The sequence below is a fragment of the Peromyscus eremicus genome, chromosome 1 (assembly GCF_949786415.1).
Source record: "Peromyscus eremicus chromosome 1, PerEre_H2_v1, whole genome shotgun sequence".
NCBI classification, from domain to species: domain Eukaryota; kingdom Metazoa; phylum Chordata; class Mammalia; order Rodentia; family Cricetidae; genus Peromyscus; species Peromyscus eremicus.
Window position 1 is genome coordinate 34,177,743 of NC_081416.1, and position 13,280 is coordinate 34,191,022.

Sequence of the window (13,280 nt, forward strand, 5' to 3'; positions counted from 1 at the left end):
CAGGGATGTGATCCAAAATCAAGCGACCCAGAAAGTGTCTGAATAGTGGGTTCTGTGCCAAACTCCATCCCTGTCTTATTCTGTGATTAAGTAGCTTGCTTTCTCCAGAGAGAAAAGAGATTGCACTGGAAGACGGCGTCTAAGATCCCTCTTGGTGTTCTGATTTTATCAATTATATTTGTTCTACTGAGAGAAATTCTGACAAGAAAACAACAACAACAACAACAACAATAACAAAACCCAAACAAACAAACAAACACAAAACCTACTTAGAACAAGTGCATCCAACTGTGGTTCAGATTTCTCATTGACTCATGCACATGAAGGCACAATCTGAGCCCACTTATAAGTTAGGATCAATGCCATATCACTGTCAGCAGAATGACCTATTTGCTAACTACTTCAGTGTTTCCTAGTTTTTTTGCATCAGGAACAGGACACGATGACGTTTGCATAAACTCTATAAGGGCCCGCTATTCCTATACAGTTCATCTCCACCCTCTCATTCCCGCCTTACCTCACTCCTAAACAAGTTCTCATATCTGACTCCTGGTGACACACCTGCTTCAACAGGGCATACCTCCTAAGCCTTCTCAGACATCTTATCAACTGGGCGGTAAGCACACAAATACATGAGCCTAGAGGGGCCAAGCTCACTTAAACCACCACAGGAAGGGAATCCAAGCTGCTTGGAGGTAGGTCCCTGTCACCAGAACTTTTCAGAAGTGTTCAGAATATTGTGAATGCGACACCTTGAGAATCATTACGTTATTGCTATAAGAGTGGAGGCAATTCCTATGACCCGAGTACAGGTCTTTCTTGTTCATTTGTTTTGTGTGAGACAGGGTTTCTCTGTGTATTCCTGACTGTCCTGGAACTTACTCTGTAGACCAGGCTGGCCTGAACTCAGAGATCCACCTGCCTCTGCCTCCCAAATGCTGGCATTAAAGGCATGCACCACCATCACCTGGCTCAGGTGTAGTTCTTAATGCATAACAAATAATTGATAAATGTGTGCCGAATGGATTGACTACTTCATTACTTGATGTTTGGGGACAGTCCCAGGCCAAATCAAAAGACTGGCAAACTTTCAATACATCTTTCTTCTCAAAGGAGCTATCTCCATAGTCGTCCCTAAATCTCCTCCTCCACCTTTCTGCCCTTCTCTTACCCTGCATCTGTGTTTCTCCTAAGTCCTAGTCACTATCCCCAAATCCATTACAGGGTGTTAACCTCCAAAAATTGTCTTCATGAAAATCTGCAAAGTGAGGAAGCAATAGGCAGGTGGAAATATCAGTTCTCTGGGTCTGAGACAGGTTTGCAATCCTGTCTCACTCATTTACTAATCGAGTGCAAGCCCTCCTATAAGTTTTCTCACCTATCAGATCATGATGGCCCCTCTCTCTGAGCACTACAGTGATGATTGGAAGTTAGTAAGAGTCTGGCACATATATAGAGATAGACTAATTTTCCAGTTTGGGAATGAGTAAAGGAGAAAACTTTGAGCCAACTCAAAGACATTGCTTTAACTGCTTTCCTAGTACACAATGTTCTCATTCCTCCTTGTTTCATATTAGTGGTCTAGAATCTTCTGCTTCTCTTTCTGTTTTTTTCCCCCAAAATAACATCTCAGTATTTGGAAACCCTACCTCATGAAATCCACTTCACAGCAAGGGTTTAATCTGTCAGTGTGGTGACTGTTTTCTCCGCATGTGTGTGTGGCTGGGTTTTGACCCCTCGGTTAGAAAGACAGTAAGGACGGGAAGAACACACGAGAAAGCACAGTCCCCAGGCTTTGGATCACCTAGACTGTTCTTCAGCTTTGTTATTAAAACTGAGGACTGGGGTTGGGGATTTAGCTCAGTGGTAGAGCGCTTGCCTAGCAAGCACAAGGCCCTGGGTTCGGTCCTCAGCTCCAGGAAAAAAAAAACAAAACAAAAAACAAAAAACAAAACAAAACAAAAAAACTGGGGACTGATAGGAACACTACACAGGTAGCAGTTACTACTACCCAGAAGTAAGAAGGATTATGGCTACAAGATTTTGTTAATTTTAGAATACATGCATCAGGTTACACAGCACTCCATCTCTACCCTTTACCTGTCATTGGGGATAATGCATTTCATGTTTCAGATTCTGTCATTTGAAATATGTAAGTCATCATCATATATGTATACCCTGGATTCTCCCATCTCAAAATTTTACTTCATTATCAGTAATGAGCAGAAGTAATCAATGCTACATTTTATAGTGAGCTAAACTTAAGAAAATGTTTTAAATAAGTAAATATATATACTTATTTACACACACATATTTGCATGTACCCAAATATATCCACTTGAGTCCTTTGTAAGAATATTACTTTGTGAAGAGAGTACAAGCTAGCTAACACTTACTGAGAATTCACATCTCTTGGTATATATATGGTTTGGAGAAATGTTCTGACTTCTTTCTCCATGTTGTGTTCTTTGGCAATATGGGAAGGTGGCTTCTGAGGTGTTATGAAATATCCAAGGCTGGACAAGGTACTCTTTACCAATCCTGTTGGCATGCCTTCATGATAAACCTGGTACCATGCTCATAGATCCATGCCAAAATTATAGTCCTTTGAAACTTCTGCAGAAGGATTTAAACAGTTTTGTGCCTTGCCACTAAAATGTGTGTTCATTTTTCTACACCTCCACACCTGGCAGTATTTCAGCCCAACATTTGCTACAGTATTTTGAGTTCGTCTTGTTTATTTTTTCTCCTGATGTACATTTTATGTGAGGAACTGAAGTTACCGCTTCCCATATATTCTGTTGCTGCTCAGCCCTGCTCCCCAACCACACTCTTCTCAATTAAAATGCACTTACAGGGAATGTGGACATCAGAGTTTAGGGTCTTTTTCCTTCCTGCCTCGGCATTTGTTGCCTGGATTCAGAATAGCATTTGTCAGATTTCAGATACATAGCACAAAAATTGCAGAAGTATGCAGAAAGTGAGCATTTGATAATGAATCCTTATTCCCTGGAATCTCAATGTTTTTTTGAAATATTGAAAAGATGTCAGACTTGCCACAGGGTAGAGGATGCACTGGTGCACTGTTAAAAAAAGGATACTGTGTGGCTGTGTACATGGAGTCCAGGATTTGAAGAGAGATGGCCTAGATTACCAGTTTCCTTACAAGGAGTCATGGTACCAAGTCTATCAGCCAATGAGAAACGTGTTGGATATGCAGAGTCCTGGGCCACTTACACTTCCTGACCTCTGGAAGTCAGCTCCAGCAATCTACGTTGTCCCTGTTTAGTCCTCTTCCCACAAGGCAGTTCTGAAGCATGATGAAGTATGAACCTCAGTGGTGATTCTCCAACCTTTGCCCAACTTCTGAGTTGCCCTGTGCCTGGGGCAGTGCCCCCAGTGCATTAGCTTTCTACTCTCCTTTCTGCTCTCCTTACCTCTGCTCCCACCACTCTAGGCAACATGATAATCTTGGAGGGGAACTGAGCCTCTACTTCATATAGATCTCTCATATCCACCCAGGATTCTCTTAGCACCCCAATGGTTTGGAATCAATTGTGTGAATTCTCTGAACTGGCCCTTACAAATAAAACCATAAGCAGAGAGCCTGGGCCCAAAATTGTGGGCCCAGACTCAGAAGAGACAGATGACAGGATCCTTTGTGCTCAGCCATGGGCCTTCACCACAAACGTCCACTCTCCCTTCTATTACCCTATGGCATATTACCCCATCATCCTCTCTCCTCCACTCAGAAGGTAAGGTCACAGGAAACAGTGATTAGGGAACTGGAGAGACAGTAATTTGGAAAACTGGAGAACAGGACACAGTCATTAGTTCCTCTTGTTACCTGATGCTCTTGAGAAACTGCTTGCTTCTCTTTCTCCACCCTCCTAAGTTCAGCCTTGGTGGAGAAAAGGACTCTTTACTTCTCTGTAAGTATGTGTTAGCCACATAACTTTCATTTCTATTGTAAGAATGCCGCAGACCTCTTCAGGTTGCAAATGACAGAAACTCACTATAAACTCATGGAATCTAGCAACAGGATTCACCAGGAGCTGATAAGGGGCTGTAAGAAGTCAGGCACTGGGAACTGAACGGGCAGGGCAAGCGCTGCTGGGCTTTTCTCTGGCTACGGCTGACACCACCGCCAATCTTTACCTTTGCTTTGAAATCTGGCTTGCTCTTTCTGCTTTTGACCTGGACGAGAACATGACTGCAAGCAGCTGTAAGGTAGCAACTCCTGAGGAAGAAAATAAGATCTTTCTCCTCCTGTGTGGACATGAATCCCAGGGCAGCACTCAGACTGGACCAGGGGGGGATCAGGCAGGTCTGGGTCATGTGACTACTTCCGAAGACCAGTTTGTAGGTAACTCTAGGACTGCATAGTGTGCTCCCAGAAGACAAAACCCAGGGAAGCTTGTTAGCAAGGCCAAAACAAAATAAAACAAAACAAGAAAAATCAAACAACAACAAAACAAGCTGAGACTCCCACAGAAATCATCTGGGTATAGTGAGTTCTGTGATATAGGGCCTGAGAGGATACTTGTGTGCTGGTAACATTTCCACTTTCAATAGGACTTACAATACTGCCACATAAAAGTAATGTAAAGATGTTTTTCTAATTACAAAACCTGATCCATAAATAAGGATGTTTTACCCTCCCAGTTGAATCCAACAAGAAATGTAGCTTATCCTTTACACACTAGCAAAATCTAGATGGGCACTGAAACCCACAGGGTGGGATTAGAAGTGTTACAGACACGTGCCTGCCCTCAGGGATCTTCTTATCCAGGGAATTAGGAGTCAAGCAGGCTTGGAATGCATTCCGTGAGTCCTCATGGCAATTGCCTTCAAGGCAAAGACTGCTCAGCTGTACGGGAGCCATACATGGTTGTACACGGAAATGCACAGTGATACTCAAATGATGTCCACGCTGCTTACGATACTACTGTTTTCATCTCTGTTCCTCAGATCCTGAGTAGCTAGCATTTCTTCTAAACTACCTGTAACAAGAGACTAAATCTTCAAACAACATGCACATAGACCAGTGGTGTAGTATTTACAGCTGAGAGATGCAATGTCTGAGAAGCCAAGTACTCCCTAAGAGCCACAGAGGCAACAACTTATGAATTCATATATTGTTACAGATTACAGTAATTGTTTAGACCAGCTCAGAGAAGCCAAACACACCCCACATGCTTAAAACAAGCTATAGACTGCAATTTCCTCTTAAAAACCCTGGTTAGGCTGGTACATCTTATCAATAATTTTGAGACCTGTATTTCCACTGAGAAATTATAAAGGAAATAACACCATTCAATTGCTTTATGCTTTGCATCCTTTCAGCGCCGCTAAACATAAAAAAGCCGCAGGTGCGGCTGACTCCCTTAGCAGGCCTGATAGAACGCCTCTCCTGAAAGAACTTTCAATTACAGACTGTGTCTCCTGCCTCCTGTTCTAGGCTCCCTACAGACAGCATCAAAATAATACATGAAGATGTATGACCGGGAGACACTACAGTGTGCTGTCACAGGTCATGAAGGAGGAGACAGAGGAGACTGAAATCTTCTCTATTGGTTTTGTTTTGTTGTTTTGTTTCCTTTTGTTCTTTCTCCCATTTTACATTTCTTTTCAATTAACAAAGAAAGTGCCATCATTCAAGAGTAAGCTGTGACAGGATGTGCTAATTCACTGGTTCCCGCTATGTTTTGTACCAGTCCCTGCACCCTTTCAGAAAGTGGCTCTCCTCTACCACTGAGCTCAGAACTAGACCCGAGCAGAGACAGGGCACACAGGCCAACAGGAGAATGGAGAGCAGGAGGGGCCGAGGCGGGGAAGGTGATGATGGACAGCTCAGCGGTTCAGTGGCTTTGCAGTGTGCATGGAGGCCCGGGTTCCATTCCCAGCACCAAAGGCAAATAAGAGTAGAGAATTATAAAATACCTTAGACTCTTTCCTTCCAATTCTTTTTTTTTATAGTTGTGGTTGTCATTCTTTTGGCAAGTAGATTTACACACAAAAAGAGATTACTTTTCAGTGGTGTCTTTTCCACTACCCACTGAGTCTGATAACGTCTTTAAATTTTTCATGAGGGTGTCTGATTGCCATTTTGCAGCCGGGAATGACAATAAAAATCCTCTTTTAATTCAATACATTTGATATGCACATAATCCCTTCAGTGTGAAACCTTGCTTAAAGTTGTCTTCAATTTGCCATTTCTAAAGGAAGAGTGAGAAAGTGAGTGATCAAATACATTTCTTATAAGGACCTGGCACGTGGTACCATGTGACAGCAGATGGCATGTGAAAGCCGTTGTGGGAAATACGGCCCCTGTTAAACAGGCTGTGAATGTGCAAGGTTGTGCGTGTCTCCTCAGAGTGCCGTTCAAGTCACCCTGGCATCTGCAGGAGAGTAAACAGCCTCTTGTTCACTTTCGTTACTAAAGCTAATGTGAGCGACCTCGGGAAAGTCACGAAACTACAGGTATACTGGGCCAGCTGCGGTGCTGCCGAGATGCACCGATCAGAGCTACGAGCATTCGCTCCATGGGGCACCGGACTTGGACAGGCCCTGGGTGTTTGGAATGTATCAGACTATTCAATAGCAAGGCACAAACAAGTGCAATCTCAGAGGCTGCAAGTGGAGAGGCAGAAAGAACACAAAGTTCCCCACTTGGGAGTAAAATTCCTCTTTGTCTCTCTGGTCCCCTGACTGGGGGCCAAAGAGGGGCAGCTACTCTGTTTGTGCAAAGGGGGCCCCATCCAAGGTCCTCAAACCCTTTGCTTAGGCTGAGAATTTCATGCTCCTCTCTTGATTCACACCAAGGAAAAGCTAAATTTTGCTCTGCGATACACATCCAAGGCAGCATGCTAATGAGAATTATTATTAAGCAATGTAGAGTTGGCACCAGCTCCTGCAATCTGCTCAGCCGCAAAAGCAGGCAGGGCAGAGGCAGAGAGTCAGAAAAGCAGCTTTGTGGAATGCTCTTCTGGACCTGATTAGTTTTGGTCACTTTCAACACCAAGCAAAGCCAAGGATTATTGTAAGCTTCACAGGCATGGCACTGTTTCCTCGACTCTAGTGTATCAGGCCTCTTTTAAAGGGGCTTCTCGATTTTACTGCTGCTTTAAAAATCACTCTACTCTTCACAAAATCGAGTTTCTGCAAATTCAATAAGCAAGGTATAAGAAGGAGTAATTTGCTCTGCATTTTAGAATTTTTTTTTTTTTTTATTTTGATACCCCCTCCCAACAGGCTGATGTTGCTCTCAGGAAGGGAATGACATCTCAGAGCTCTCCATGGCATGACTTTTTGAGTAGGCTTGTGACATTTTGGTCAGATGGAGGAAACTAGACTACCAACCAATGCCTAGCAGAGGGATCTGAAATGAGAGCAGTCGTGAATTGGCCTCCAAGGAGTTAGACCAAACTCATGGAAGATGCAGCATGAGGCAGGAAAAGGCCACTTACACAAGGGACTCATCAGTAAAGACACTTTGTCAGGGCTGCGGAGCATCTCAGTTGGGAACATGTTTGCAAGCACGGGGACCCGAGTTCAGAACACACATGAATGAACGCAAGTTGTACACAGCAGCATATGCTTGTAATCCCAGCTTAGGACATACTAGACAGTCAGTTTAGCTCAATCGGGGATTCCCCAGATCCCAGTGGGAGACTCTGCCTAAAGATAAATATATAAATAAATAATTTCTTTTTAAAAATGTGCACCACTCTTGAGGAATAACAGCTGAGGTTGTTGACCTCTCTCTGGCCTCCACAAACATGCATGCACATACTTACACCGACCCACACGTGCATGCATGCATGCACAGAGAAGATAGTTAGGTAGGTAATTATAAAACTATAGCAATGTAAGATGTTGTTAAGGCTGACAGACTACAGTCATCCATTTTTGTCTCCCCCATAGGCCTGCACAGCTAACGGAACTAAGATGTTTTTTAAGCACCTCAGACAGAGTAAATTATACATTATTGTCGCTGTGTCTCCTTTCCTTTTCACTGTATTTTTAACACATATGAGACCTGGAAATTAGTCTTTCCTGAGTACTGTCACTACTTCCTAATATTCAGGTTCCCCCTTTCTCCTTCTGAGACCCCATTTCTGTCTACACTGTGATGCTGACCTCTTCCTGAGGAACTATCCCCACACAGCCAACTATGTCATCTTTCAAGAACACTGTCATGATGGTGTTGCTGCCTTACTTGAAACCATCAATGGCACCCCCTGGCCCTACCTTATCATGACCATAGCTCTCTACAATCTGCCACCAACTAGTCCAGAGTCAGATCTAGCCATGTCCCAGTGCACACATCACACTCTAGTCATGTGGAACTGCTTGCATTTCTACAGAGAAGCCAACCTTCTTTCTTGCACCTACATTTATGTCCCTGTTGCATCCTTTGTCTGGAATACTTGATGCCCATTGGTCAGACTGCTGCCTTCATAGTCCAAGGATGCTTTCGATCTCTGCTTCCTCTATAATGCCTTTTCTAATTTGCATGTCTCCATGATACCACCCAATCCCCTCACCCTGTGTCTCTCATCATACCTGCCTTCTAGCCAATTCTACTTATTTTAAAGGACTACATGGTATTCTACTTAATGAATAAATCATAATTTATTCAACAAAGTCAATACTGATGGGCAATTTTTTGAGGTTATCCTTGAGATTCTAATTTTTCTTTGTAAAAGACCATTTAATATTCTCTAAGTAACTAGACAGATATCACACTAAATATTATGATAATGCTCATGGAAATCAATAGAAATCCTGTAGAAATCAATAACATTAATAAGAATTATAACAATTAATATTGAATACTTATTACATATTCATTATGTATTGAATACTTATTATTTATATGTGAATGCAAAGCCTTCTGAGTTCACATTTTACAAACAAAGAAATAGGATTAGACATGTTAGTACTACATTTCAAGGTCATCCAACTATAAACTTTGGGAATATGATTCTAATTTTGCCCAAATGACTCAATTATTTAACATCTTTCCTTAATTTAACTCATGCTTTTACTTTATATCATTACCACTAATAGAGTGGCTTGCAATAAATGCAAAGTCAGAACAAAAATAAATAAGAAACTTCTCAAGTTTAGAAACTGCAAAGGCACCCCTTCTAATTACTTTGTGTATATAATACATACAGAATACTCTTGGAAACACTGGACTATAGGATAAATCAATATCAAAACAGTAGTTTATCTCAAAACAGTTTTACAGTTGTGAGATTAAGGTCTACCCTTGTGCACTGTACTTCAAATACCACATAGAGAAATTGATATTTTACCTGCCTACTGGGGAAATGTATAAATGCAATGGCAGATGGCTTACATTCCCTTCTGCCCTGTCTCACCAAACTTGCACTTCCCCAGCTGGGTAAAATTTATCCCCAGGCAGCTCTTCCTGTGCAGGGGAGAAGGTCAGACACTGTAGTGAAGGAAAAGGCAGAAATGAAGCAGACACAGGAAGTCTAAGTGACAAGGAAAAGGTACAAATGTGAGGACCTGGGATTTGCAGTGATTGCCCCAAGATACAGGAAGAACGGCAAGAGGATGGATTTTGCAAGTGTCATTTAAAGCTTTGGTCCTCGGCTGAGCTCTTTGGGAAACAGGCTTCATGGAGAGACAGACCAAACTGTTGTGCCCTGCATCAGGGTCTCTCATTGCCATTCACCTGGCATTGACTGAAAACCCAGATTCCTGAGCCCAGCCCAACGCTGAGTATAAACCATTGTGAATATAATCCCCCAACTAGCCTTCCAAGAAGTGCCCTGAGCCTAGCAATCTATACTCAGATGTGCTTGTCACTTTTGATCACATCATCTGACACTAGAAAATAAGTCTAGTTTCTAAGACAGGTGTGTATATCAGATGTATGGTTTGCAAATAGTGTATGCTTATTTTTTTTTTTAGAAAATTCTATATTACAATTAACTTGTGTTTTTTATTAGTTCCTGAATTACCACATAAAATAAGTAGGTATTACCTTCCCCCCAGCCCGCCCCCCATTACCATCTTGAGGGGGGCGGGAGGGGGGAGAACAAGGGAATCTGTGGCTGATATGTAGAACTGAATTGTATTGTAAAATAAAAATTTTAAAAAAAAGATAAAAAAAACAAAACAAAAAAATAAGTAGGTATTAGATAAAATTAGTAAATTATATAAATGTAAGTCATGACAATTTACAAATCAATTGAACAATACTCATTGATTACCTACAATACTATGTATCAGGGCCCCATGCTGGTATGATTTACTGAAAAAGAGAAATCTTGCAAAATTGTCATGAGTGACTTAAAATTATGATATGCACAGCTTCCATTCTTCTGATTCTCCCCAGTAACTATGCTTTTGGCTGGGATTGTGGAATTACATTTATCAGTCTCTTTTATGTGTAATACGACAATAGGCTTAGATTTTTGTTAATAGGTCAGTAGCGGTGTCTGTATCAATTTCTGAAAGTTTCTTAAGGGAAGGAGACATATTTTTTATTCCTATTCTTCCTTCCTTCCTTCCTTCCTTCCTTCCTTTCTTCCTTCTTTCCTTTCCTCCTTCTTTCCTTCCTTCTTTGACGTTCACAACCTAGATCTCTATACATCTCTTTGGTAGTTTGGGGACAGAGACTAACCATAGCTGAGCCATACAGTAGAAAGGGCCTGAGCCATTAGCTGTAGAATACATACTAGCTGCTATTTATGTCCTTCTAGACTTATCAATTGGAGTGAAAAAGAGCATTTAACAAAATCACCATTTGATAGGATCAGGAGGCTCTTTCTGTCACTTGAATTTGAGGCAAATTATAATAAATTTTTTTTTAGATTTCAAGGAAAAATTTTAAATGCTGCAAGTATGAATTTAGTTGTAGACAAGTCTGTTTAGATATAAATATGATGGTATGTGATAGTTAATCAAGTGTGTTAAGAATAGTAGATTTCATCTTCATTTTGAATTTTTCTAGTTTATTAGCTTAAGAAACTTACTTATGGAGGCCATCAAGAAAATGGACCTATTGTCTCTCTTACAATAGTTCAATAACAACTTCCTAATGCCAATGAGTGGGTTTTCCATACACTATTCTCCCTACTCTGTTCCTAATGCTAAGGATGATTGATAAAAAGCATGTTGGAAATAAAAGACCCCACCAGATGAAACACACTCTGTTAAGGTACAAATATATTAAAAACTATTTTGAACATTCAGAGAGGTATCAGGAGGTGAGGCAGGACCTGGAAATGACGCAGTGAGAAAAGGTGCTTACCACCAAGCCTAACAACTTGACTTTGATTCCTGGGGCCCACACAGTAGAAGGAAAGAACCAACTCCAGCAAGATGTCTTCTGATTTCCATATATGCACCATCATGTACATACATGCACATGCATACTAACACACACACACACACACACACACACACACACACACACACAAAAGCAATAAAATGTAATATTTTTTTAAAGGTATGACATCAGGGAGAGATACATAAGATGTGAGTTCTACTACAAAATGAAAATTTTGCCCTTGACCACAAAGGAGGAAATGACTATCACTAATGCTGTAAAAACATATTTGAGTCTGCTATTTTTTTAATATTAATCACCTCTCAGATATATGTTTTGTAAACTAATGTCTTCTCTGTCTGGTCATTTTTTCATTGTTTCCTTGTTTCTGTATTCAATGTGTGTTCTCACACAGGAAGTAGCGCTTCCTGCTCCATCAGAACCTCAGCTAACTAAGACATGAGTGTAACAAACTTGCTGTTGAGCGACTATTCTGGAGACAACATACAGATATGCTATTCACCCTAAATAGAGAGGACACCAAGAGACAAAAAAAAAAAAAAAGATTCTGTTCAAGTCTATCTTGGTGAACTTGGTGAACCAATAAGTTTATGGGGTTAGTTACAGGAGTATTGATGACTCACAGGCAGCTGCTGCGGAGAAGTCTCGTGTTCATCTCTTTTCTTTTTTTTTGTTTTTTTGAGACAGGGTTTCTCTGTGTAGCTTTGCGCCTTTTCCTGGATCTTGCTCTGTAGACCAGGCTGGCCTCGAACTCACAAAGATCCACCTGCCTCTGCCTCCCAAGTGCTGGGATTAAAGGCGTGCACCACCACCGCCCGGCTCGTGTTCATCTCTTAAACAGTTGTGATTGCAATCTCTGGAGATGGGCAATGCATAATGGGGTGGTTTGAAAGAAAATGGCCCCCAAAGGGAGTGTCACCATTAGGAAGTATGGTCTTGTTGGAGTATTATTGGAGGAAGTGTGTCACTGTGGAGGTGGGCTTTGAGGTCTCATATGTACTCAAGCCATGCCTATTAAGACATTCTACTTCCTGTTGCCTGCATATCAACATGTAGCAGCTCCTTTTCTGGGACCATGTGTGCCTGCACACCAACATGCTCCTTGCCTGGATGATAATGGACTAAACCCCTGAATCCATAAGCCACCGCCTCAATTAAATATTTTCCTTTATAAGAGTTGCTGTGGTCCTGTGTCTCTTCACAACAGTAGAAACCCTAACTAAGACAAATGTCTGGAGATGGACAATGCATAGAGGGGTTCTTCTGAAGGCCATTGGTTTCTTCTGATCCTTACACATATCCTGAGCCTTCTACGTCCCTCCACAAGAGGATGTTAAGAGGCCTGATACCTTGAGGGTCTCAAGCAGATCATGAGAGCTGCTTGACTTTAAGACCATAGTAGTGATACTCCACTTGGAGGAAGCAACTACTGTAGCTAAAGTTTTCCTGCCCTGTGGCTAGCCGCTTGGACCCAAGTAAATATGCAGAGACTTACATTACTTATAAACTGTATGGCTGTGGCAGGCTTCTTGCTATCTAGTTTTTATACCTTAAATTAACCCATTTCTGTTCATCTATATGTCACCACGTGTTCTGTGGCTTTACCTGTTGCCTTTACATGTTGATCCCTAGATGACAGGCTGGCATCTCCTGACTCAGCCTTCCACTTCCCAGAATTCTCTTCTCTGCTTGTCCCACCTATCCTATACTTCCTGCCTGGCTACTGGCCAATCAGCATTTTATTTATCAATCAATCAGAGCAACACATTCACAGTATCCCCAGCAAATTACCCTATACTTGCCATGGGCTTGCTTTGACTTTCTGAATTTCCACGTATCTTAGGTCTGAGAAATCTTGTGCTCTTGGGGTATCCTGAATATGACGTATAATTGAGGTGGCAGAGAAGGGCAGCACATCTTGTTGCATCCTATACTAGTGTTCTAT